Source organism: Hemitrygon akajei, chromosome 10 (genome assembly GCF_048418815.1).
Source record: "Hemitrygon akajei chromosome 10, sHemAka1.3, whole genome shotgun sequence".
NCBI classification, from domain to species: domain Eukaryota; kingdom Metazoa; phylum Chordata; class Chondrichthyes; order Myliobatiformes; family Dasyatidae; genus Hemitrygon; species Hemitrygon akajei.
Window position 1 is genome coordinate 120,079,959 of NC_133133.1, and position 27,369 is coordinate 120,107,327.

General features: G+C 43.6%; 1 protein-coding gene across 1 annotated transcript in view; it reads right to left on the bottom strand.

Annotated features, from left to right (window-relative positions):
• Positions 1 to 16,844, bottom strand: part of dcn (decorin) — a 78,617-nt gene extending 61,773 nt beyond the window's left edge. Inside the window, exon 1 of the mRNA XM_073058847.1 lies at positions 16,549 to 16,844. The gene's annotated coding sequence lies outside the window, so the exon portion shown is untranslated. The remainder of the gene's footprint in view (positions 1 to 16,548) is intronic.
• Between the last annotated feature and the right edge of the window lie 10,525 nt (positions 16,845 to 27,369).

Consider the following 27,369-nt stretch of genomic DNA (forward strand, 5'->3'; position numbering starts at 1 on the left):
GCCTTGCCAATGACTTACACAACTGCCAGATAAGATCCCAGCTCCTATACTCAGTGCTTCGACTGATACAAGCCAGTTCAATAACTTTTTCACAATCCCATTTACCTGTAACGCTGTTTTTAATGAACTACACTATGTATTTGTATGCCAAAGTTCCACTGTTGCTTTAGTTCATTTAAGTTTCAATCACCATTTGGAAATGTGGCAATCAAGCAGAACGCATCAATGTGAATAATTTATATTGGCATTGGTTTATTATTGTCACATATTCTGAGATACAGTAAAAAGCTTGTCTTATATACTGTTTGTACAGATCAAATCATTACACGGCGCATTGAGGCTGAACAAGGTAAAACAATGTCATTGCAGAATAAAGTGTAAAAGTTACTGAAAAAGTAGACTCCAGGAATGGAGTGTAATGCCTGAGCTTGACGCTGTTGATTCAATAATGAGGAAGTGGATGGAATTGTTCATAAATCAATCATTTTATTATCATTTCACCCGTCGAGATCATTTCGTTACATCACGCATTGGGAAGTGTAAGGGAAGCAATAACAGAAAGCAAAATAAAGTATAACAGTTGCAGAGAAAAGGCAGTGTAATCGGCAATGAGGTGCAAGATCATAGATTGTGAGGCGGAGAGTCCACTCATCATGTCCCAGAGTGCTTCTTACTGAACAAGACATGACACAGAGACATTTAAGGACATCATAACACTGATAACCAAAGGTTTGGTCACCTGCTTGGTTTTATGGAGCATTTTAAAGAAGCAGGCAGTAGGTGGCTGGGACAATAGGAATTTCTTCACCCAGAGGGCAGTGAATCTTTGGACTTGCCTATCTAAGCAGAGGCATATTTGAGACAGATGAAAAGATTACAGGAAGAGGGGAGATCTAATAGATGTTTATAAGGTAAACCTACACTCAGTGGCCACTTTATTAGGTAGAGGAGCGGAACCCAATACAGTCATCTGCTGCTATAGCCCATCCACCTCAAGACTGTTGAGCGTTCAGAGATGCACTTCTGCACACCACTGTTGTAATGCTTGTCGATCCTGTGGCAGCAATTCAATGCATAAAAGCCTGCAGACATGGTTAAGAGGTTCAGATGCTGTTCAGACCAAACATCAGGATGGGGAACAAATGTGATCCAAATGACTTTTACCATGAAATGATTGCTAGTGCCAGACAGGACAGTTTGAGCATCTTTGAAACTGTTGATCTCCTGGGATTTTCATGCACGACAATCTCAGGAGTTTACTGACAATGGTGTGAAAATCAAAAATCAACATACAATGAGCAGCAGCTCTGTGGGAGAAAATGCCTTGTTAATGAGAGAGGTCGGAGGAGAATGGCCAGACGTTCAAGCTGACAGGAAGGTGACAGTAAATGCCACGCATCTGCCACTTCCTAACTCTACCCCATATATCTTTGGAATGCTGGAGGAAACAGGGACACCTGGAAGAAAGCCACACGATCAGAGGGAGAACATACAAACCCCTTACAGACAGTGGCAGATCTTAAGAATAAGAATTGTCATAATACATACACAGCATACATACGCCATGAAGGTTTGCCCTCACAGTATGTGACAATGGAGTCAGCTGGGAAAATAGTGACAGAGGCTGCAAGGTGATTGGTGGAACCAACAAAGGGCAGCAGAGTCCGCTAAGAAAGGAAGTCGTTAGGTAGAACCAACGATGGTGGGCAGATTGGAAAAGGAAAGGGAGGAGATAGGGGACTCCAAGCCATGTGTAGAACATGTGGTTGATAATCAATCTGTATTTTTCTTCACAAAATCTACTTTGAGTTTTTGATGCTGACTGACCAACTAAGTTCCTTTAACTGTGTTTTCCTTTGCCCCAGATTCTCTTATGTCTGCAACACTAAGTTCCTTAATTAACAGTTCACAATGCACCAACAGACTTCTTCTGGACACTTCCATCATTATATATCTATTTCTTTTGTTTTGGAACTAATAATCATATAGTACAGAATACAGCCATTCCATCCATCGAGCGCGTGCTAGCTCTCTATCTTGCCCCACTGCTCTGCCCTCTCCCCATGACCGTAACAATTCATGGCTTCAACTATAAATCAAGTTTCAAAATCATAGCACTGTACAAGAATATCTCCCAATTCCTGCACTAAGTATCATTCATGATATCATTCACACTGAGTTACTGTTTTCAAAATTACAATTGCAGATACACTTCTAGATCTCCTTTGAACTGATCATAGAAGGTAGTACGACACATTACTGTGCCAGCAATCAGCGTTCACTGTCTCTAAGGAGTTTGTACATCCTCCCTGTAATCGTGTAGATTTCCTCCAGGTGATTTGATTTCTTCCCACATTCCAAAGATGTAACAGTTGGGATCATGTTACATTGATTTGATTTAACGTGAATGACACATTACACTGTATGTTCCGATGGACATGTGACAAATAAAGCTAATCTTTAAATCTCTCTCTTTTCTTAGTGAGCAGCCATTATGAGCTGTACTCTGTGGAGAGAGCACTGGAGAGGCAGCAGGAAGCTAAGATGACACAGAGATTACAGACAGCCAGACATGTTATCTAACTACCGCAAACATCCAGAAATTCCTTGCTGAAACAGTGGTGGATAAATGCAGTCAAAAAAATGTCATATTTCACCCACTGATACTTTATGTAATTCTACACTCTGTTTTTCTGCATAGTTCTTCAATTACGACTAATTACTTCTCAGATCCCAACTCCAACATACCAAGATTTCTCCTCATCTTTTAGTAACGTTGTGCCACAGTCTCCTTTCCTGGCTTACCTTGGCTCCCAATGTCTGTTTAAAATCCAGCTGTCTTTTAGAACAAAGAACAGTATGGAGTCATAGAGCACTACAGCACAGAAACAGGCCCGTCAGCCCATTTAGTTTGTGCCAAACTATTATTCTGCCTAGTCGCATTGAACTGCACCTGGTCCATAGCCCTTCATACCCCTCCCTCCTTATCCAAACTTCTCTTAGATGTTGAGAATGAGCCCGCATCCACAACTTCCACTAGCAACTTGTTCCACATTTTCACCAGCCTCTGGAAGAATATGTTCCTCAAGTTCCCCTTAAATATTTCACCTAATCCTCATTGATTAATTAGTAATATCATATTAGTAACTTTTTTGTGACTGTTATGTTTATTTGCTTTCTTATATGTGCTACATGTGTCTTGTGCTGTGTATGACTATTGGTGTTGTGTTTTGTACCTTGGCCCTGGAGTAATGCTGTTTCGTTTAACTGTATTCATGAGTATTCATGTATGGTTGAATGACAACTAAACTTGTACTTGAACTTTTTAAGGCAAGAAAGTAAATTTTGATGTTTATTTATATGTATTAATTGCTTTACTAAAAAGTATAACAGATATAGATTGAAATAAATGGAGCATTTTAGAAACACTAGTTCAAAAATTAACACTACGTTTAAAAAGATAATTGAAATATAATGTAATCTCTAGATACTATTGTTATTCTAACTGTTTACTATCCAAGTAGTGACGTGTACATCAGCTCTCTGAGGATTTCAAAACATATCATCCAACACAAAGCGTTCTCGCAACCGTCCAGCTGGCGCCAAGCTGGAGTGAGACAACATCTTGTAAAAACATCTCACTGCTGTCAGGTTGTAAAAAATATCATTCCCTGCTTCTCTTAGAAGCAAAGATAATCATTATGATTCTTTTTACTGTGGATGGGGTTTATAGAATTGAGGGTCAGCAATGCATGCTCTGTGACAAAAAAACTTTTGCTTATACCATCTTGGGCATGGGTGCCATAGTTTCACCACCCCTGGTCAGGATGAATTTCGAGACAGTCAATTCAACTAATTAGTTATTCCCTAGCTGTTACCACTTTCAACCCAATAGTAATTCACACGAAATGCTGGAGGAACTTGGTAACTCAGATGGCATCTCTGGAAAGGAATGAAGAGTTGTTGTTTCAGGCCAAAACCCTTCATTAGGACTGGGAAGAAGCCAGAATAAGAAGGCGTAGAGGGGAAGGAGTTCGAGCAGGTGAAGCAGGGTGGGGTGGGGAGGCCGGGGATGGGGGTCTCAGATAGCTGGATGGGGGAGGGGGTGATGAAGTGAGAATCTGGGAAAAGTAAAGGGCTGAAGAAGTGGAGAGTGGACCTCGGGAGAAAGGGAAGGAGAAGAGATACCAGAGAGAGGAGAAGAGAAGGGGTAAGGGGGAGTGACAATGGGGAATAGAAAAAGAGAGAAGGGGAGGGGAGAGGGTTTACTGGAAGTGAAAGAAAATAATGTTCGTGCCATCAGGTTGGAGGCTACTCTAACGGCATATGAGGTGTCACTCCTCCAGCCTGAGGATGGCCATATCATGTGAACCATGGACTGACATGTCGGAATGGGAATGGGCAGTGGAATTAAAGTGATTGGCCACAGAGTAATCCTGCTTGTTACAGACAGTGCAAAGGTGCCTAACTTACTCAAACCAATTCCTTCAAGCCTGGCTTGAATGGAAGTGTAGCAATGAGCTATTATCACTGACACCCACACCCAGCAGACACATTGTAAAATACAGCTTATCAGAATGCTTTCAATGGCCACATCACACTTCTGCCAGCTGAAAGCCACACAAGCAATTTATTGCAACACACACTGGAGGATCTCGGCAAGCCAGGCTGCATCTATGAAGAGGAATAGATATTAATTAATAGATTATTAATTAAATATTAACAGAGGGAGCAGAATGGTAGCATAGAGGCTAGCACAATCACTTTACAGCGCTAGCGATCACCAGTGTCTGATTCCTACCGCTAACTGTAAGGAGTTTGTATGTTCTCCACATGGGTTTCCTCTGGGTGCTCCGGTTTCCTCCCACATTCCAAAGACACATGGGTTTGTGGGTTAATTGGTCACATGGACCTGTTGATCCAGAACAACCTGTTACCTTGCTGTATCTCTAAATAAATAAAACCATTAATGCTTTACATTGTTGCTTATTTTATCAATTCTAATCTTCTGGGGTATCGAACTCTCTTCAGTCGTAACCTCCTCCAGCACTAAAACCCTCTGATTCATAATCCAATCCAGGTCTCTCAATTTCTAATAGTTTAATGCTCCACCAATGACAGCCTCACTTTTGGCTCCTTGATCCCAGGTTTTCGAATCCTTCCAGAAGCCACAAACAGCTCTCCTTCTGCTCCATAAGAGATTCCGAACTAATATTCTCTTTGGCTTGTCCTAATATCAACGTTTGAGTCTTGGTATCAAACTTCATCCTGGAACACTCCTGCAAAGTGCTTTGAGATGCCTTAATATCTATTAAAGAATAGATCGCATTATATATTTATTAACAGATAATTTATTAACTATCAACTAAGAAGGCAACACAGTAGCATAGCAATTAGTACAATCACTTTATAACACTGGTGGCCGACAATCGAGGTTCGATTCCCTCCGCTGTCTGTAAGGAGTTTGTACATTCTCCCCATGACCATGTGGGTTTCCTCCAGGTGCTCCAGTTTCCTCCCACATTCCTAAGATGCACAGTTAATTTACTAAGTTGTGAGTATGCTATGTTGGTGACACTTGTGGGCTGATCCCAACACAATCCTTTGTGTTGTTCATTGATGCAAAACAGCACGTTTCATTGAAATACATGTGATAAATAAAGGTAATCTTTCACCATTAATATATTGAGGGCACTAAGTATTATTTTCCAATTAATTTAGTGTTATGGAGCCCTCAGTACCCAGGATTGAAAATGCTGCAGACGGTTGTAGACTCAGCCAGCTCCATCACTGGCACAACCCTCCCCATCATCGACACAACCCTCCCCATCATCGACACAACCCTTCCCATCATCCAGGACATCTTGAATAGATGGTGTCTGAAGATAGCGGTATCCATCAATAAAGACCCTCACAATCCAGGACATGCCTGCTTTTCATTTCCACATCTGGGAGGAGGTACAGGAGCCTGAAGACACACACTCGAATTTCAGGAACAGCTTCTTGCCCTCCAGTGTCAGATTTCTAAACAGACAATGAACCCATCAACACTGCCTCACTAATTTAATGTAATAAACTGCCACAAAACAACAGATTTCATGATATATGTCAGTAAGAATAAACCTTATTCTGACACAAACTCCATGTTTTTAGAACAACTTCTTCCCTGCACCATCAGGTTTCTGAATGGTCCTGGAACCTCATTCTTCTTGTTTTTAATGGGTTCCATTGGGTTCCTTGTGTTTTGTGGCTGCCTGTAAGGAGATGAATCTTAAGGTTGGATATAGTATGCAGACAAAACAGTACTTTGAACTTTAGAACTTTGATTTTTGCACTATATAATTTTGTAACTTACAGTAATTTTACATCTTTGCACCGTACTGCTGCCACAAAACAACAAATTTCATGTCATATGTCAGTCATGATAAACTTGATAAGCAACAAATTCTCCAATAATTTTTAAGGAATCTATTTCTACACGGCAAGTGATGAAGACTTAAATGAACTAGGTAAGGGAGTGACCACTCTTTTGCAGGCCTGTCCATTCAAATGATATTTTGGTGCTTTTCTGTCCTGTTCTGCCCCGTTTCAACGTTAGTTCAGCAAGAACGCTCAGGTTGGATTGCAAACTCTGCGGGACTTTTCCACAATATCCAGGGATTAGGCATTTGTTTCCAGGACACTGCCAGGAATAATTAAGGGAGAAAAAAAGAATGTGGAGTTTTTCAAAGCCTGTGCACACTTCTGTTTTCCGATTACCATAACGTTGGGGAGTGAAGGGTGAAGATACTAGACTGATTAGGCAATGCTTGACTGACAATGAAGAGAGCGCTCACATCCAATTGATGGCAAGAAAGACAGATCATCACAATGTTTTGGCATCCTCATGAACACACGTGAATCTGAGCAATCGCAACTGCGATCACCAATCACGGCTCGATTCAGAGTTTGTACCTTCTCCCCGTGACTGTGTCAGTTTCCTGGCTTTAACTACACATTCTAAAAGGATGTTTAGTTATGGTTAATGAGCTGTGATCAAGCTCTTTGGCGTTGGAAGTATGGTGACCCTTGAGAGCACCTCCTTGGACCATGTCGGTCATTGACGCAAAACAACGCATTTCATTGTATGTTTCAAAGATCAAAGTAAATTTATTATCAAAGTACATATATATCATCAAATACAGCCCTGAGATTGATTTTCTTGTGGGCATACTCAATAAATCAAATAAACGTAGTGGAATGAAAGGCTGCACCAACAGAGTGGACCAACCAGTGTGCAAAAGACAACAGGCTGTACAATACAAAAGAAAATAAAAAGAAATAATAATAAATAAATAAGCAATAAGTATCAAGAACTTGAGATGAAGAGTCCTTGGAAGTAAGTCCATAGGTGTGGGAACATTTCAATGATAGGGCAAGTGAAGTTGAGTGAATTTATCTCCTTTGGTTCAGGAGCCTGATGGTTGAGGGGTGATAACTGTTCCTGAACTTGGTAGTGTGAGTTCTGAGGCTCCTGTACCTTCTCCCTAATGGTAGCAGTGAGAAGAGAGCATGGCCTGGGTGGTGGGGGTCCCTGATGATGGATACTGCTTTCCTGCAACAACATTCCATGTAGATGTGTTCAATGACAAATAAAGTTAATTTTTAATCTCTAAGTTGCTGTATCTTCCCTTAGCATTTCACTCAATAGCTTTGCTCATTACTTGAGTTTCAGTAAAGTGAATGTGTACAATTTACTATTAACAATAAATTGCCACTAGAGAACTCTATCTATTAGGACAACAAAATCTGGCAGGGAGAAGGTACAGAGTGACAGATTCCATGAAATAAAAACAATTTTAGAAATCTTCCTCTCCCACCTTTCACTCATAAGTGCTTAACAGAGAACTCTTGCCAGGTTAGTGAGCCATCATATTTGATGCTTGACACAGTCCCACACTCATCGCATTGCGGGTCCAAATGGAAAATGCTGTCTGACAGGAACGGAACCAGCTGAACCAATGAAAGAGAACTTATTTTCCTCCTAGATGTAGGACACACTGTCGGGGTGATGGTAGAGGCTGATACATTATGGAGAGTTAAGATACTATTGGGAAGGTCCATGCAGAGACAGATACATTCCGGAGATTTAAAACTATTAGATAGGCACATAGATGACAGAGAAACAGAGGGTTATGTAGAAGGAAACGTTAGATTGATTTTAAGAGTAGGCAAAATGGTCAGCACATCATTTTGGGCTGAAGGGCCTGTACTGTACAGTAATATGTTCTATGAATACAACCACGAATCGAGACACAAGCACTTAGGTTGAGTAAACTGGGGCTTTTCTCTCTGGAGCAAAGGAGGATGAGAGGTGTACAAGTTGCTAAGAGGCATAGATATGCCTCTAACATTTCCTTCTACATAGCCCTCTGTTTCTCTGTCATCCATGTGCCTATCTAGCGGTCTTAAATCTCCAGAATGTATCTGTCTCTGCATGGACCTTCCCAATAGTCTCTTAACTCTCCTTAACGTATCAGCCTCTACCGTCACCCCAACAGTGTATCCTACATCTAGGAGAAAAATAAGTTCTCTTTCATTGGTTCAGCTGGTCCCATTCCTGTCAGACAGCATTTTCCATTTGGACCTGCAATGCGATGAGTATGGGACTGTGTCAATGGATGATAATGGACAGCCAGACACTTTTTCACAGGATGGAAATGGCTAATACCAGGGGCCAAGATTTTAAGGTGATTGGAGTTAAGTATGGGGGGATTTTCCTATAACATGCATGTTACATATATTTCATGTACCATGCAGAGTGGTGGGTGCATGGAACACCCTGCCAGGGTGGTGGTAGATACATTAGGGACCTTTAAAAAGCTCTTAGATAGACACATGGATGAAAGAAAAATGGAGAGCTAAATAGGAGGAAAGGGTTACATTGAACTTAGGGTAGGTTAAAAGTTCAACTCACATCATGGGTAAAAGGCCTGCACTGTGCTGTACTGTTTATGTTCAATGAGCACAGACAGCTACCAACTGAGACACAAGTACTTGATCAGACTGCTCACATTCTGTGGGAGAATCAAAATCAGATTTATTATCATTCACATATGTCATGTAATTTGTATTTTTGTGGCAGCAGTACAGTCCAATATATAATACAGTATACTATACAGTACATTACAGTAAGAAATATATATACAAAAATCAAATAAATAGTGCAAAAGAGAGCAAAAATAGTGAGGGTGTGTTTGTGTGTTCATTGTCAGGGGAAGAAGCTGTTGAGTGCATGTCTTCAGGCTCCTGTAATTCCTCCTTGATGGTTGGAATGAGAAGAGTGCATGACCTTGGTGATGGGGGCCTTTAATGATGGATGTCGCCTTCTTGAGGCTTTGCCCTTTGAAGATGTCCTTGATGGCGGGGAGGCCAGTATCCACGCTGGCAGAGTTTACAGCCCTCTGTAGCTCTTTCCCGATACGGTGCAGTGCCCCCTGCAAACCAGCCATCAGTGGGAAGAAGGGTCTTTGCCGTGCTCTGCCTCATTTTATGAGCTCGATGCATCATTTGTTCAGGAGGAAATGGTGAGTGAGCTCCGTCACAGGATCCGGAATGAATGAGGGAATGGAAGCTGTATCTTTCCGCTACACCTCTCACTGACTCAGAGTATTCACCGCTCCGCAGCTGATGAAGTGTGTCTGAGACGCAGTCAACATTGCAGTATGGGGACATGTGGTAGACAGCTCATGAATGGTGATCGGGGAGCGCAGTGGTGTAGAGGTTGTGGAACTGGACAAGCATCAAGGGAGTTTCACTGACATTCTCAAGAAGGGAGGCAGATTAGCTGCAGGGAAACTTACTGAAGTAATCTGCAATGAAGTGTTAATGTGGAGAACATAAGATTACCATATTCTTGTTAAAACTCCCACCCTGTTCAGTAACAACGGACACCCTAGCTGCCCTAACCTGTACATAACACGCGCCCAGGTCTCAGTAAACCGTAATGGGATTTGAACTCGTAACTCCAGATCCAGTTTTTGGGATTGTGATCCAGTAACATGATTGACTGTGTTACGTGGCAGCAGAAGGTGCCTCACTACTCCAGCGACCTGGGTTCAATCCCAGCCCCTGACGCTAACTCTGTGGAGTTTGCTCGGTCTTCCTGTGACTATATGGGCTTCCTCCAGGCAACAGCTGCTGTTTCCTCCCACATCGCAGGAACAAACCTGATGCAGGGCTTCAACACGGACTATCGACAGCTCCTTTCGAACTTGTTTGAGGAGATTCGGTATGCCACCAAACTTCTGTAGATGTACCGTGGAGAGCATTTTGACCGGTTGTAACACCGCCTGGTTGTGAGGTGCTGATGCCAGGATCGGTAAAGTCCTGTGTTGTAAATTCAGCCAGCTCCATCATGGGCAGAGGCCTCTCCTGCATCAAGGACATCTTCAAAGGGTGATGCCTCAAAAAGACGGCATTCATCCTTAGGGACAGGAGCTTCAATATTTTAGGAACAGTTTCTTCCCCTCTGCCATCAGATTTCTGAATGGTCCCTGAACCCGTGAACACTCTTTTTTGTACTAGTTATTTATTTGTTAAATATTTCTTATTGTGACTTATACTATTTTTAATGTACTGCTGTCACAAAACCACATTAGTGAGATTAAAACTGATTCGGATTCTCTCAGAGGCTGCTCCACCCACAGAGTTCCTCCGGCAGATTGCCTGTTGCCCAGGAATCTAGTGGTTGGCTAGTTAATTGCCCTCAGTAAACTGCCTCAGTGTGTGGATGAACGGATGAATCAGGCTGGGCATGAATACAGTAGATGGGAAGGATATATTTTTTAGAGTGGAGTGGTTCAATGGTAGGTGCATTTTCGGTGATTCGAAGAACATGTTTCTGTCTGTATCCTCCTTCATGATTCTATGACACCACAAGCGACAGGGACTAGCCGGAAATTAATGCATAAACGATTTTCCTTATCGAAAGATACAGTACGATATTAGGCCCTTCTGGCCCAGTGAGCCCAGGTCACCCATTTACACCCATGTCACCAAGCTACATAGAGATTTGCTTTATTTGTCACGTGTCCATCGAAACCGGCAGTGAAATGTGTCGTTTTTGTGTCAATAGCCAACACGGTCTAAGGATGTGGTGAGGGTGAGGCACAAGTCTTACCACATTTAGCATGCCCACAGCTCACTAACCCTCTTCCCTATGCATGCCTTTGGAATGTGGGAGGAAACCCGACCACCCAACAGAATCCCATGTGGTCACGGGGAGAACATACACACTCCTTATAGACAGCAGTGGGAACTGAACCCGGGTTGCTGGGTTAAGCAAACCCTGCCACCCTAAAGAGTGCAGGTCCAGTCCTGGGATGGTGTCCATCCCAAAAGGCGCTAAGCTGCACAGATCCTGCTTTGCGGATCCAATCAATGGCTGAAGGGAGGATCACCTTAGATCTGTGTTGGCAGTGGTGTCCCTCTGAAATAAAAACAGGATCCCAATTCCTCAAACACTCCACCTCACAGGGATGCAAAGCCAGCTCCACAAGCTGCTGCCCAATAGTGCAGACCGAAGGCCAGTGGTCAGTTGGGGGCACAAGAATAGGGGAAACAACATGATGGTGGTAAAGATGCACCTCAGTTGCACTGACTCTAACCCTCTCTCTTGATGAAGGGTCTCAGCCCAAAGCATCAATTGTTTATTTTTGTGCCTGACCTGCTGAATTCCTCCATAATTTTGTGTGTGTTGCTCTGGATTTCCAGCATCTACAGATCTCTTGTGTTTCTAGTCCTCTCACTTGTCAGTGTTAAACAACGCGGTCATGTTGAGGTTGGCGGTCATGGCCTGCCTCAGTCCATGTGGTCAATCGACCTTGACCCCATGTGGTCAATTGGCCTTGACCCAGTGTGGACAATTGGCGTTGACCCAATGTGGACACTCGGCCTTGACCCCATGTGGTCAATCGGCCTTGACCCAGTGTGGACAATTGGCGTTGACCCAATGTGGACACTTGGCCTTGACCCCATGTGGTCAATCGGCCTTGACCCAGTGTGGACAATTGGCGTTGACCCAGTGTGGACACTCGGCCTTGACCCCATGTGGTCAATCGGCCTTGACCCAGTGTGGACAATTGGCGTTGACCCAGTGTGGACACTTGGCCTTGACCCAGTGTGGACAATTGGCGTTGACCCAATGTGGACACTTGGCCTTGACCCCATGTGGTCAATCGGCCTTAACCCAGTGTGGACAATTGGTGTTGACCCAATGTGGACACTTGGCCTTGACCCCATGTGGTCAATCGGCCTTAACCCAGTGTGGACAATTGGTGTTGACCCAGTGTGGACACTTGGCCTTGACCCCTTGTGACTGCTCCTTCTTGGTGGAACGTGTGCTAATAGAAACTGTCCATCTGAATAGGCACTAGTGCATTTCTCAGCCCAGCATCAGTATTCCACAGCGAGAGGAACTCTTCCAGGAAAGCACAGCTCAAGTCAAATGTCAGAGCAAAGGCACTTCTACCCATCACCTCCATGCTGGCCATCAAACATCTGCTTACGCTAACTCTTCATTATTCTCCATTACTTTTTATTAATTCTTCCCATATTTCCTATTGACTACCCACCGCCCACTAGTCACCTACCAGCCAAGGGCAATTTACAGCCAATTAACCTGCACTTGTTTGGGATGAAAGCCCACAGGGAAAACCCCTTGTTGTCACAGGGAAAACATGCAAACTCCACACGGACAGGACCCAAGGTCAGGATCGAACCCAGATCTCTAGCACTGTGAGGCTGCAGCTCTACACATTGTACCACTGTGCACCCCCCCCCCCCCCCCACCGACCTCAGAGGAAGATAGGGGTACCTAAACCAACAATACAGAGCTCATGGGAAAGGCTCCCAGTAAGGGTGCGATGCAGTATCAGGGAAACACAATTGGCAGGGCAAAGCAAGACTTGCTAACCTCAACTGCACAGACTCTAATCCTCTCTCCTGATGATGGGTATAGGCCCGAAACGTCAACTGCTTACTCCTCGCCGTAAATGCTGCCTGACCTGCTGAGCTCCTCCAGCAGTTCATGTGTGCTTTGCTCTGGAGTTCCAGCATCTACAGAATCCTCTCTCTCTTGCCAATGTAAGCAGCCTTCACTACTCCAGTTATTATATTTCAGGATATCTGGCCTGCTTTCTGGGGTCTTTGCTATCTTGGCTCCGTTTGGAATGGTGTGATTCATTTCTGCACACATTCTAGGAAGAATGTCAAGGGCTTGGATAGGTTCAGTTGCTTTATGCTCAAGATGAGGTAGTAAATTGGATTAGACATTGGCTTTGCAGCAGAAGCCAGAGAGTGGTAGTGGAGGGTTGCTTCTATGACTGGAGGCCTGTGACTAGGGATCAGTGCTGGGTCTGTTGTTTACCATATATATATATATATGTATATATATATATCAATATATCAACAATCTGGATAACAATGCAGTAAACCGTATCATCAAATTTCAGATAATACCAAGATTGGGGATATGGTGGACAGAGGAAGACTATCAAAGCTTGCAGCAGGGCCTGGACCAGCTGGAAAAATGGGCTGAAAATGGCAGATGGATTTTAATGCAGACAAGTGTGAGCTGTTGCATTTTGGGAGGACAAACCAGGGTAGGACTTACACAGTGAACAGTAGGGCACTGAGGAATGTGGGAGAACAGAGAGATCTGGGAATACAAATCCACAATTCTTCAGAAGTGGCATCAGAGGTAGATAGGGTTGTAAAAAGAGTTTTTGACACATTGGCCTTCATAAATCAATGTGAGTACAGGAGCTGGGATGTTATGTTGAAGTTGTATACAATGTTGGTGAGGCCTAATTTGGAGTACTGTGTGCAGTTTTAGTCACCTACCTACAGCAAAGATGTCAATGAGATTGAAAGTGTGCAGAGAAAATTGACAAGGATGTTGTTGGAACTTGAGGGCCTGAGTTACAGGGTAAGATTGAATAGATTAGGACTTTATTCCCCAGAGTGTAGAAGAATGAGGGGAGATTTCTTAGAGATATACAAAATTGTGAGGTGTATAGATAGGGTAAATGCAAGCAGGATTTTTCCACTGAGGTTGATTCAGACTAGAAGTAGAGATCGTGGGTGAAGGGTTAAGGGTGAAAGGTGAAAGGTGAAATATTTAAGGGGACCAATAGGGGGAGCTTCTTCACTCAAAGTGTAAGAGTGTGTGGAACCAGCCGCCAGAAGAAGTGGTGGAAGAGGGTTCAATTTCAGTACTTCAGAGAAATTTTGATAGGTTAATGGATGGGAGGGGTATGGAGAGATATGGTGCAGGAGCAGGTTGAAAGGAATAGAAAGATTAATAGTTTGGCACAGACTAGTGGAGCCAAAGAGCCCGTTTCTGTGATGTAGAGTCCTATGACTCTGTGAATCTAATTAGGACACTTATTGGAAATGGTAATTATACACACACACACACACATTAAATAAGTAGTGCTAAAAGATAGCAAAAAAAAGTGAAGTCGTTTTCATGGATTCAATATCCATTCAGAAATCTGCTGGCAGAGGGGAAGAAGCTGTTCCTAAAGTGTAGTTGTGTGTCTTCAGGCTCCTGTACCTCCTCTTGTTGCAAGGACGTGGTGGTAGAACGAACCCAAGTGCTGAACATGGGCACAGAGGCCAAGTCATGAGGCATTACGGTCATAGCAAGCGTGGAATGGGTGCCAAGGGAGTCTTTACCTGGAGTCTTGGTTTCAGTAGAGAATTCAGGAACGATGCTAGACTTAGAACTGATAGTCCTAAGAACCATGGAACAAGGTTACTCATACACAAGTCAACCAACGAACTGGCAGCTCCTTGTTGTGGTCACAGGGTTTTTATACTGCATTTGCTGTTGGAAAGCAGGTGTTTGTAGTTAGTGGAACTTGGGAATGACTGGGAACTAAACGAGGTGATTGAGGCCCAATTCCTGAGGAAGATAGCCGGGTGCCAGAAGGGACCATGACACCTCTCTGATGGCAGGAATGAGAAGAGAGCATGTCCCAGGTGATGGGGGTCCTTAATGATGGATGCCACCTTGCTGAGGCATCACCATTTCAAGATGTCCTAGGTGCCGGGAAGGCTGGTGCCCACGATGGAGCTGGCTGAGTTTACAACTTTCTGCAACTTTTTCCAATCCTGTGCAGTGGGCCCTCTGTATCAAACCAATGCAACCAGTTAGAATACTCCTCAGATATGTGAAGACAGCGTTGAAACTGGCACACTGCTTCCTCGAACAAAGAGGTTCTAAAAACAAGGTTTGAAAGATACTCAACGTTTTGAAGAGATTTGACAGTAAATAAGGAAAAGACTGGGCTTCCAGCTAATAGTGAGAGGACAGATTCAGCAGCTGGCAAAAGAGGCAGAAGTGATATGAGAATAAAGAGATTTTGCACCTACTCGATAGATAACAATTAGATAGCATGGATGCGGGGAGGATGTTTCCTGTTGTAGGGCAATCCAGGACCAGAGTGGAGAAGGATATCCCATTAGAACAGAGGTGACGGGGGAATTTCTTTACCCAGAGTGTGGTGAATCTGTGGAATTCATTGCCACATGGCTGTGAAGGCCAAGTCACTGGACATGTTTAATGCAGAGGTTCTTGATTAGTATAGCACAGATTCAATGGGCTGAATGGCCTGTTACACTGTAAGACTTCTTCTACTCCTGTCAGTCACCAACTGTCTTGGAATCTGATCTTAATTCCCTTGTAGAAGAAAACTAAAAGGAGAGGAATTGTTTTAGCACTGGACAGCCCCCCTCCTCCCCTTCTGTCCCACCTTAGTTCCCCCACCCCACCCCCATACCCCCTTAATACGATACAAAAGCACAATTTCAGCATGACATCACTGGGCTGCCACGTTATAAGCTTTTTGTCTTGACTTTATGAATGGAATGCACTCCCAATATATCTGCATTTTAGCCACCACCCCCCGATCCCCAACTCACAGCTTTCTCGCATCGGCAGACAGTTCAGAAATAGTCAAAATAAACCGCAGGAAAGACAATGACAGTGAGTTAATTGTAGGGCGCTCTTTTAAAAAAAAACACAATCATTTATACCACGTCATTGCTGGACCCTTTAATGTTCAAATGGTATCGTCAGTGATCCCAGTTCTAATACAGCTGATCAATTATTCTGTTTTACCAAAGCACTTCAGTCCCGGGGACATCACAACAGAGCCACGTACCGTTACAGTTCGGACTTCGTTTAAAGAATATCTTTTAAGTTTCAACAACATCTTCAGAATCAACATTATTCAATCCAAAATGTGAATAAAACCCATCTGCCCAATAATTGCATGCCCTTTAGAGAGAAAAAACGCGTCAAGAAGCTTTAGTAATAAGCATTTTAACTCCCACTTAAATCGTCTTGTCACTTTCTTCCGGAGGATGCGGACACACACCACACAAAGTTTGTCAACAGCAAATAAATCATTCTAAATCAGAGACAACATTTCTATGCCACTCACGGAGAGAAAAAATCACCATCAAATCAAATGTATCTGTCCTGGACGCCGGCCATACCTTACAGTCGCTCAGATCGGCCCCAGACTATCTGGAAGATGTTCCGATGGCGAGTTTTCACAGGTGTGCTGGAGGAGGAAGCTGGGCTGAGAGATGACTTGGAGAGAGGTGGGGGGAGGGTTAAAGAGCCGCCTGTTGCTGCGCCTCAGCGAGTGCTCTAGACTGGCTCCATTAACTGAAGCGAACTTGCGCGCACTCGCACCGGCAACTCCTGGCCATATGGTAATCGTACGCCCCTTGTAAAAGAGCCAAGAGCACTTGATCGGGTTTTGTTACTATCCTTCCCGCCGTTTGGCTTGTGTTCCCGGGTTAGTGAAGGATATACACGGCGTGTTTCAACACACCCACCAACCCCCGACATGTCATTTATCAGAGATGTCATTGGGAAAAATGGAACGCAATAATAATTTTTTCCACAATTATGACAATACAGCAGTACTTGGCTGATTATGGACAATTTGGTGGACTGCTGCTTTGGGGGTGTTCCGGTGTTGAAATGCTGCCTGAGAGAATCTCTCTGTAAAATCTGCGCACTTTATAAAAAGAAATCTCACCGGGGAAACCTGCCATTAAGTTAAAACAAAAAGCCCAGCCATATTTAGAATTATAATGAAGCAGTCCCAGTCTGGACTTCAAAGTATTTAGTGCACCAAAATAAGTTTAATTTAGCGAGTTCACTTCCACTCGACTGAATTGACAAGACTTTTTAATGTCCCTGGTAAAGTAAGTAGCAAATGCTAGGCAGATCGTTATGCCCCCATCGAATTATACTGCAATTAAATTATATATCCAGTGGCCACTTCATCCTGTACCTAATAAAGTGGCCACAGAGTGTATGTTCGTGGTCTTCTGCTGCTGTAGCCCGTCCAGGGCAAGGTTCGATGTGTTGTGCGTTCAGAGATACTCTCCTGCACTGTTGTACCACGTGGTTATTAGAGTTACCTGTCACCTTCCTGTCAGCTTGAACCAGTCTGGCCATTCTCCTCAGAGCTCCCTCATTAACGCCCATTCACTCGATTTTTTTTTGTTTTTCGCCCATTCGCTGTAAACTCTAGAGACTGTTATGTGTGAAAACGCCAGGATATCAGCAGCTTCTGAGTTACTCAAGCTGCCCCATCTGGCACCGACAATCATTTCATGGTCAAAGTCACTTGGATTACATTCCTTCTCCATTCTGTTGTTTGGCCTGGACCCCTTGACCATGTCTGCATGCTTTTATACACCAAGTTGCTGCCACATGATTGGCTGATTAGATATTTGCATTAACCTACACGGGTACCTAATAAAGTGGCCACCGAGTGTAAGTCTGACTCAACTATTTAACGTTACTAGGATGCTGTTGAAAGATGCCCCATAGTAGATGAGTGTGGCGAATAGGATTTATTTCACTGTTCCATTTACTTATAAATGTATTAGTTATCAATTCCTGGAAGTGTATGTTAATAACAAAGCCTCCTTATATCACACAAACGTGGAATGCTTCACCTTGTCAATCAATGTCACTTAAAATTCCGGGCAGGAGTATTAGAGTGAAGGAAATTACGCAAATTACAGTCAGATCAGACACGGAAAGAGAAACGTAGCAAGGGAAAGAAGTGATAGTGAATGGGGACTCTGGTAGTCAAACTCAGATTAGTGCATCACTGTCTGGCACGGAGGCTTGAATGCGCCGGACTGTAAGAAGCTGCAGATGGGCGTAGACTCAGTCATTTCCATTACAGGTAAAACCTTGCCTACCTTTGAAAGGATCTTCAAGAGGCACTGCTTCATAAAGGCAGCATCCATCACTAAGGAACCTCACCATTCAGGTCACAACCTCTTCTTGTCGCTACCTAGATGGTTTCTGGTCAAGAAGGCGCCAGCAAAGAACAATTCCCGGAGCAATGTTTTTCAGGGAGACAAACTTTTCAATTATTGCACTTTTTCTATGTCTAGGTTCTGTTTCGGAAACTGTTGGAGCCTATGACGTACAGCTTGGAGTTTGATCGAATGGCCTAGTTCTCTGCTTTCCCTGGAGAGTACCAAAAGCTGCCTCATGGAGATGGGTGCGGAGCCATGATCAACTCCATTTCCAGGCAAGGAGGTCCGCAGTCATTCTCCACGGGGGTCATGGGTCAACAGGTTGGTAACCGGGTCGGTGGTGTTTAGAAGGCTGCAGGTTGGCGAAGCAGCAGTTGTTCTTCACGGGAGGATTGAGATCAATTCTGATGGGATGTTTTCAAATTTCTACTATTTATGTGATTATTGGACTGTATTTTATATTACTCTCTTTCAGTTTTCTGTGCTTATTTTCTTGTTGCCGCTGGCGCGTTGGGGTACCAGGTGGGCGACATGTAAATTTTTGTGGCAGGGAGGGTTTGGGGATTTGGGGTCTGATGTTCTTGTTGTTTCTTCTGTGTGGGCGATTTGTTAGTTTCTGTGTATGAGAGATGTGGTTTGGGATTTGATGCCATTGTTGCTGTTTTTGTGAGGGGGGTGTTGGGGGTTTGGTGTTATTGTAGCTTCTTTTTGAACAGGAAGTGGTTGAGGGCTTGGGATTTGATGTTCCAGCGGCCTTTTTCTGTGTCCATGATCTCTTAGCTTTTGTGCAAAGGAGGAGGTCGGGGGGACTGGGATTTGTGAGCTTTATTTCTTTTTCTTTTTTGTGCAAGGAGGGGTTGATCTCTTTTCCTTCAATGACTCCATGTTTTTTTTTCATGGCCATCTGGAGAAGATGAATATCAGAGTTGTATTGTAAATGGATACTTTGACAATAAAATGAAGCTTTGAACCTTTACCATTGGAGAGGAGTTACTAGGCCCAGACTCAACAATTCAGTGTAATGAATCAGTTAGCATAACACGATTACAGAGCTAACCTCCCTGGTTCAATTCCTCCGCTGGCTATAGGCAGATTCTACGTTCTCACAGTGACCATGTGGGTTTCCTCCAGGTGCTCTGGTTTCCTCCCACATGATAAAGATATAATTGTGTGGAATAGGCTTGATGGACTGATCGAGCTTGTTACTGTGTGCTATCTCTAAAATAAAAAAAATGTTACTTCCTCTCTGCCATCAGATTTCTGAACGATCCTGACTAACACCCTGACTAATCAGGAACCTATCAACCTCACTTTAAATATACCCAATAACTTGGCCACCACGACTGTCTGTGGTAATGAATTCCACAGATTCACCATCATCTAGCCAAAGAAATTCCTCCTCATCTTTGTTATTGGAATTTACTGTTATTTTTATGTCTTTGTATTGTACTGCTGCCACAAACAACATATTTCATCCCATGTAAGTCAGTGATGAGAAACTTGATTCTAATTCTCATGTACATAAAGCTTTCAGAGTAAACAGTGTACAGGGGGTACAGGAGCCTCAGGACCCACACCACCAGGTTCAGGAACAGTTATTACCCCTCAGGTGCAGCGGCTAACAGACTGGTGCAAAGCCAACTGTCTCTGAATGTGAGCAAAACAAAAGAAATGGTTGTTGACTTCAGGAGGGCACGGAGCGACCACTCCCCACTGAACATCGACGGCTCCTCCATTGAGATCGTTAAGAGCACCAAATTCCTTGGTGTTCACCTGACGGAGAATCTCACTTGGTCCCTCAACACCAGCTCCATAGCAAAGAAAGCCCAGCAGTGCCTCTACTTTCTGTGAAGGCTGAGGGAAGTCCATCTCCCACCCCCCATCCTCATCACATTCTACAGGGGTTGTATGGAGAGCATCCTGAGCAGCTGCATCACTGCCTGGTTCGGAAATTGCACCGTCTCAGTTCGCAAGACCCTGCAGCGGATAGTGAGGTCAGCTGAGAAGATCATCGGGGTCTCTCTTCCCACCATTACAGACATTTACACCACACGCTGCACCCACGTAGCTAACAGTATTGTGAAGGATCCTACGCACCCCTCATACAAACTCTTCTCCCTCCTGCCGCCTGGGAAAGGTACCAAAGCATTCGGGCTCTCACAACCAGACTGTGCAACAGTTTCTTCCCCCAAGCCATCAGACTCCTCAATACTCGGAGTCCAGACTGACATCTACATCATTTATGATTATATTGTAATTTGTCCTCTACTGTGCCTATTGTCTTGTTTATATAACTATTGTACTGCCCTGCACTGCTTTGTGCATTTTATGTAGTCCTGTGTAGGTCTGTACTCTAGTGTAGTTTTCTAGGTTGTTTTATGTAGTCTGGTGTAGCTTTGTGCTGTCTAGTGTAGTTTTGTGTTTCCTGTAGCACCAGGGTCTTGGTGGAACATTATTTTGTTTTTACTGTGTACTGTACCAGCAGTTTATAGTTGAAATGACAATAAACTTGACTTGACTTCACTTGAAACACCAGACTTCTCAGCCAATATGGATAACTTCACTCAGCTCAACACTGACTAATTCCACAACCTATGGACTCACTTTCACGGACTCTACAACTCATGTTCTCAGTAATATTTATTAGCTATTTAATCATCATTATTGTTATTTTGTTTTCCTTTTTGTATTTGCACAGTTTGCAGTCTTTTGCACTTTGTTTGTCTTTCTCCTGTGTTTCTTTGTACCTAATGTGATTGCCCACAAGAAAATGAACATACTGTATATGGTGACATGTACATACTTTGACAGTGAATTTACTTTGAACTTTGAACAAGTTAATAATAAATACAAAACAATATGTAGAGCAATGAGTGCAAAACAACTGAGTTGTGCAAATGTGAAGTAGTCCGAAAAGAAACGCTAATGTGTCAGTAAGAGAAGAGGTCAAATTAAGGGTTCAAAAATGTGGCAGCACCACCGGGAAGGGGATGTGAAAGAAGTGTCTAGTTCAGGAGTTTGATCACAGAGGGGAACAAGCTGTTCCTGAGTCTGATTGTCTGGACTTTCAAGCTCCTGTGTCCTTCACTGCGAAGGTGGAAGAGAGAAGGGAGACCAGCATTTCTGTGGCCATGACCATGATTCTGGGAGGATGTGTTGCCTCCCTGGTGCCAAGGTCAAGGATGTCTCTGAGTGTTTATAGAACTTTCTGAAAGGGGAGGGTGATTAGTTAGGAGTCACTGGTACTAACAGTACAGGCACGGAGAGAGGTGAGGACCTGTATAGAGAACTTAGGGATTTAAGTATTAACTCAAAAAGCAAGACTTCAGTGTTATAATCTTGGCACATAATAGTAAGACTAGAAGTAGGAAGTTAGTGTAGTTCAAGATTTATTGTCGTTCTTCAGTACACAAGTGTAAAGGAAAATGAGTGATTGTTACTCCTGACCCAATAGAGCATAAAAAAGCAGAATAAACATAAAAACACAATAGATATGATAAATAAATTTAGATTATATACATAGACTGATTGTATATAATGGAACGCTGCACCAAACCAGACAGTAATGGCTGATGTGAGGATGGCAGTGTTGCACCAGTCTATTCTGGGGAAGATGGAATTTTACCAACTGCTGCAAGAAATATACCCTCTGCTGAGCCTTCAGTGTGTTGGTTGTTAACACCGAGGACACATTCCACTGTATGTTTCAATGAACATGTGATAAATAGATAGATAGATAGATAGATAGAAATTTTAAGGAAGTTATTGATAATAATAAGAGTGGCCTTTGGGTGAATTTGTTAAACTGTGGAAGGCTAATTACAAAGGTGTTGGACAGGAACTGGAGAAAGTTCATGGGAACAGCTGTTTGAGCGTAACTCCACAGTTGACTCGTGGGAGTGTTTTAGAGACCAGCTGGTCAGAGTTCAGGACCAGCATGGTCCTCCGAGCTTGAAAGATGAGGTGGCAAGTTTTGGAAACCATGGATGACAAGAGATACTGCAGGATTAGTCAAAAAGAAAAAGAAAGTATTTGTGAGGTAAGGGAAGCCGAAATCTGATAAAGCCCTGGAAGAATAATAAGGAAGCAAGGAAGAAATTTAACAAGAAATTAGGAAATCCAAAAGGGCCAGGAAAAGGAGTTATTCTCCCAAGGTATAGATGCAAAGCATGAGAGGACATAGATTTAAGATGAGAGGGGGGAAATTTAAAGGAAATTTATGAAGTGAGTTTCTTACTACACAGAGTGGTAGGTGCTCGGAACACAGTTAGGGTTAGAATCAATTGCAACAACAAAATTTAAGAGGAATTTAGACAAATGAACAGGCAATGAGGAGATAGAGGGGTACAGACTGAGAGAGAATAGAAGGATACACACCAAATGCAGGGAGATCAGAACAAGAGCTAGCCCCATCTCCCTGTTTTAGCCCATATCCCTCTAAACCAGGGGTTCCCAACCTGAGATCCATGGCCCCCTTGTGTAATAGTATTGATCCATGGAACACCTGCTCTGAACCTTTTCTCCTTGTAGCTGTCTAAACGTCTAACTGTTATAGTTGTACCTGTCTCTAACACTTCTTCCAGCAGCTTGTTCCATGTACTACTGCTCTCTGTGAAGAAGTTTTCCTTAGATCTCTTTTAAATACCCCCCCCCCCTCACTCTAACCCTATGTCCTCTAGTTTAGGCTGTCCTGGGTAAAAGGCTGTGTCCATTCACCTGATTGCTACCCCTCAGGATATTAATTACAGTATTACACCAATTATACAGCGTAACCTTCCAGAGTTAATAATTTCCAAACTCAGAATGTGAGGATTTTTTCAATAGGTTTCAATAGATACATTTAATGTAAGAGAAATGTATACAATATACATCCTGAAATTTTTTCTTCACAAGCAATAGTTAGTTCCTAAGCAGACTGCTAAAAACTCACAGAATGATGACTTGATAGATGTGTACAAGATGATGAAGAGGAATAAACTGAGTGGACAGCCAGAGACATTTTCCAGGGTGGAAATGGCCAATAATTAGAGTGGCAGAGTAATGTAGTGGTTAGAACGTTTTACAGTACCAGTGACCCAGGTTCAATTCCTACCACTGTCTGTAACAAGTTGGCACATTCTCACTGTGACCTCGTGGGTTTCCTCCGGGTGCTCCGGTTTCCTCCCACAGACCAAAGACATACTGGTTGGTAGGTTATTTGGTCATTGTCAATTGTCCATGATTAAGTTAGGATTAAATTGAGGGTTGCTGGGTGGTGAGGCTCGAAGGGCTGGAAAGGCCTATTCACTGTACCAAAAATTCAAACATCAAAGTAAAATTTATTATCAAATTACATGTTATGTCATCATTATACAACCCTGAGATTCATTTTCCTGTGGGAATACTCAGCAAATCTACAGAATAGTAACTATAACAGGATCAATGAAAGATCAATCAGAGTGCAAAAGACAAAAAACTATGCAAATACAAATATAAATAACTAACAAGAACATGAGATAACAAGATATAGAGTCCTTAAAGTGAGATTACTGGTTGTGGGAACATCTCAATAGATGGGCAAGTGAGTGTAGTTATCCCCTTTTGTTCAAGAGCTTGATGGTTGATAGTTGATGGAGCAACTATTCTTGAACCCGGTGAGGTGTGAGTCCTGAGGCTCTTGTACCATCTACCTAATGGTGGAAGTGAGAAAAGAGCAAGGCCTGGATGGTGGGGATCTCTGATGATGGATGCTGCTTCCCTACAACAGCGTTTCATGTAGATGTGCTCAACGGTTGGGAGAGATTTACCCGTGATGGACTCGCTGAATCACTACCTTTTGTAGGTATCTAAATAAATACAGATAGATAGATAATCCTGAGGGGGTATGGTAATTGGAGGAAAGTATAGGAGGGGGTTTTAGAGACAGGGTTAGAGATCAATTTTAGAGCTATGTCAGGCTGCTGTTCACTGACTACAGTTTAATGTTCAACATAATTATCCCATCTAGACTCAGAGGGTGGTGGGTGCGTGGAATGGGCTGCCAGGGATGGTGGTAGATTTAGATGCATTGAACATGGAGTACAGAACATTGAGGCACAATGCTGACCCTTCAGCCTACGGTGTTGTGCCAACCTTTTAACTCACTCTAAAATGAATCTAACCTTTCCCTCTTCATAGCCTTTCATTTTTCTATCATCCACGTGCCCGCTGGTTTAATACTCTTCTCTGAGAAATCTTAATTGCTTTAGGGACATTCTAGAGACTCTTAGATAGGCACATGGATGACAGAAAAATGGGGGGCAGTAAGGGTTGAACGGCTAGATTGATCGTAGAGTAGGATGGTACAACATTGTGGTTCAAAATGCCTTTACTGTGCTATAGCATCCTATCTACCAGAACCCTGATGCAGGGTTTTGACTGTGCTGGAATATCCTGTGTTTTAACAATTATTACACAGATAAATCCCAAGAATAATCATGTGGCTAGTAAGTGAATTTCAACATGGCTAAGTGTGAGCTTTTTCACTCTGGTAAGAAAAATAATGAAACATGCATCACTTCAAAAATAGGACTGACGTGGCGCAGAAGGTGAAAAGAAACCCAGGAGTACAAATATACACGTCACTAGAAGTTGGTTAATGAGGCCATAAAGAAAGCAAACCAAGCACTGAAGTTTATTTCTGAAAGGAGAGAAGTGAACACAGCGAGGTTCGGCTGACTCTGTATTGGATTTCGGTCAGACCACACTTCGAGTACTGGGTACAATTATGTTCTCATGCGACAGAGAAATTATAGAGGCATTCAGAAATAGACTTACCAAGAAATGCACGACTACAGCCTACCAGGAAGGAATGAGCAATGATTTTGCGTGTGTTGCTCTGGAGTTCCAGCATCTGCAGAATCCCCCAACGTGCTGGAGGATTCTGGACGTGCAGCAGGTCAGGCAAATTAAGCAGTTGACATTCTGGGCTATCGGGGCAGATACAGGTGTGTGTGTGTGTGTGTGTGTGTGTGTGTGTGTGTGTGTGTGTGTGTGTGTGTGTGTGTGTGTGTGTGTGTGTGTGTGTGTGTGTGTGTGTGTGTGTGTGTGTGTGTGTGTGTGTGTGTGTTGGTGGGTATGTGGTGTTTACAGATCTGGTATTTGTGCGGGGACTGGTGTGGGTGAGGATGTCTGTGAGGGTGGGGGAAGAGACCAGTGTTCATATGGGGACAAGTACAGGTGTGTCTGGGTGCGACTGTGCATCCAAAAACAGGAACAAATATCTGCCCTCCTTGGTTAGTGACCAGAGCCCAGCTGGAAGAGGGGTGAGGAGAGGGGAGCAGGTGTTTTGATGTACAGCTGACAAATAAAGCCAATATTTATTTTTATCTATGATCTTTTAACCTAATCCCCTTTCACTCTGTATGTTTCCCTCTTTCTGTTATTTGTGTTTATGATCACATACACCAGGGTGCAATGAAACTCCTTGCTGAGTGACGCTCACCAGGTAATCAGTAGGGATGGTAATAACCAATATGTCCAAGACCACACAGCAACAGAGTGGAGCAAAGATTGCAGTGCAAAAAGAAATTTCAAATGATCAACAGGATACCTTTGGACCATCTGGACAACTGTAAGACCATAGGACACGGGAACTGAATTAGGCCATTCAGCCCATTGTCTGCTCCCCATTCCATCATGGCTGATTTATTATCACTGTCAACCCCATTATCCTGCCTTCTCCCTGTAACCTTTGACACCCTGACTAATCATGAACCTATCAACCTCGCTTTAAAGGGATTATAAACCAACGGACTCCCACAGCTACCTGGAATATACCTTGTTGCACCCTGCTACTTGTAAAAATGCCATGTCCTTTTCTCAATCCCTCCGTTTCTGCTGCATCTGCTCTCAGGATGAGGCTTTTCATTCCAGAATGAAGGAGAAGTCATCCTTCTTCAAAGAAAGGAGCTTCCCTTCCTCCACCATCAATGCCGCCCTCAACTGCATCTCTTCCATTTCACGCACGTCTGCTCTCACCCCATCCTCCCACCACCCTACCAGGGATAGGGTTCCTCTTGCCCTCACCTACCACCCCACCAGCCTCCGCACCCAGCACATAATTCTCCATAACTTCCCCCACCTCCAACTGAATCCCACTACCAAACACATCTTTCTCTCCCTCCAACCTTCTGCTTTCCACGGGGATTGCTCCCTACTCGACTCCCTTGTCCATTCGTCCCTCCCCACTGATCTCCCTCCTTGCAAGTGGAACAAGTGCCACACCTGCCCCTACACCTCCACCCTTGCTATCATTCAGGGCTCTAAACAGTCCTTCCAGGTGAGGCGACACTTCACCGGTGAGTCTGCTGGGGTCATTTACTGTGTTTGGTGCTCCCAGTGTTGCCTCCTGTACATCGGTCAGACCCAACGTAGATTGGGACACCGCTTCACCAAGCATGTAGGCTTCATCTGCCAGAACAAGTGGCCACCATTTTATTTCCACTTCCCATTCCCATTTTGATATGTCTATCCATGGCCTCCTCTGCTGTTGGGATAAGGCCTCACTCAGGTTGGAGGAACAACACATTAAGTTCCATTTGGGTAGTGTCCAACCTGATGGCATAAATATTGATTTCTCAAACTTCCGGTAATGCCTCCAAACCCCCCCCCCCCCCCTCACCATTTCCCATCCCCTTGTCCCTCTCTCATGTTATCTCCTTGCCCACCCATCGCCTCCCTCTGATACTCTTCCCCCCCCCCCACCTCTCTTCTTTCTTCTATGGCATTCTGTCTCTTTCACCAATCAAGTTCCTAGCTCTTTGCTTCATCCCTCCTCCTCCCAGTATCACCTCTCTTCCCTCCCCCCACCTTTCAAATCTACTCCTCAGCTTTTTTTCTCCAGTCCTGCCGAAGGGTTTCAGCCCGAAATGTCGACTGCACTTTTTCCACAGATGCTGCCTGGCCTGCTGAGTTCCTCCAGCATTTTGTGCGTGAGCCTCGCTTTAAGTATAGTCAATAAGTTGACCTCCATAGTAATCTGTGGCAATGAATTCCACAGAT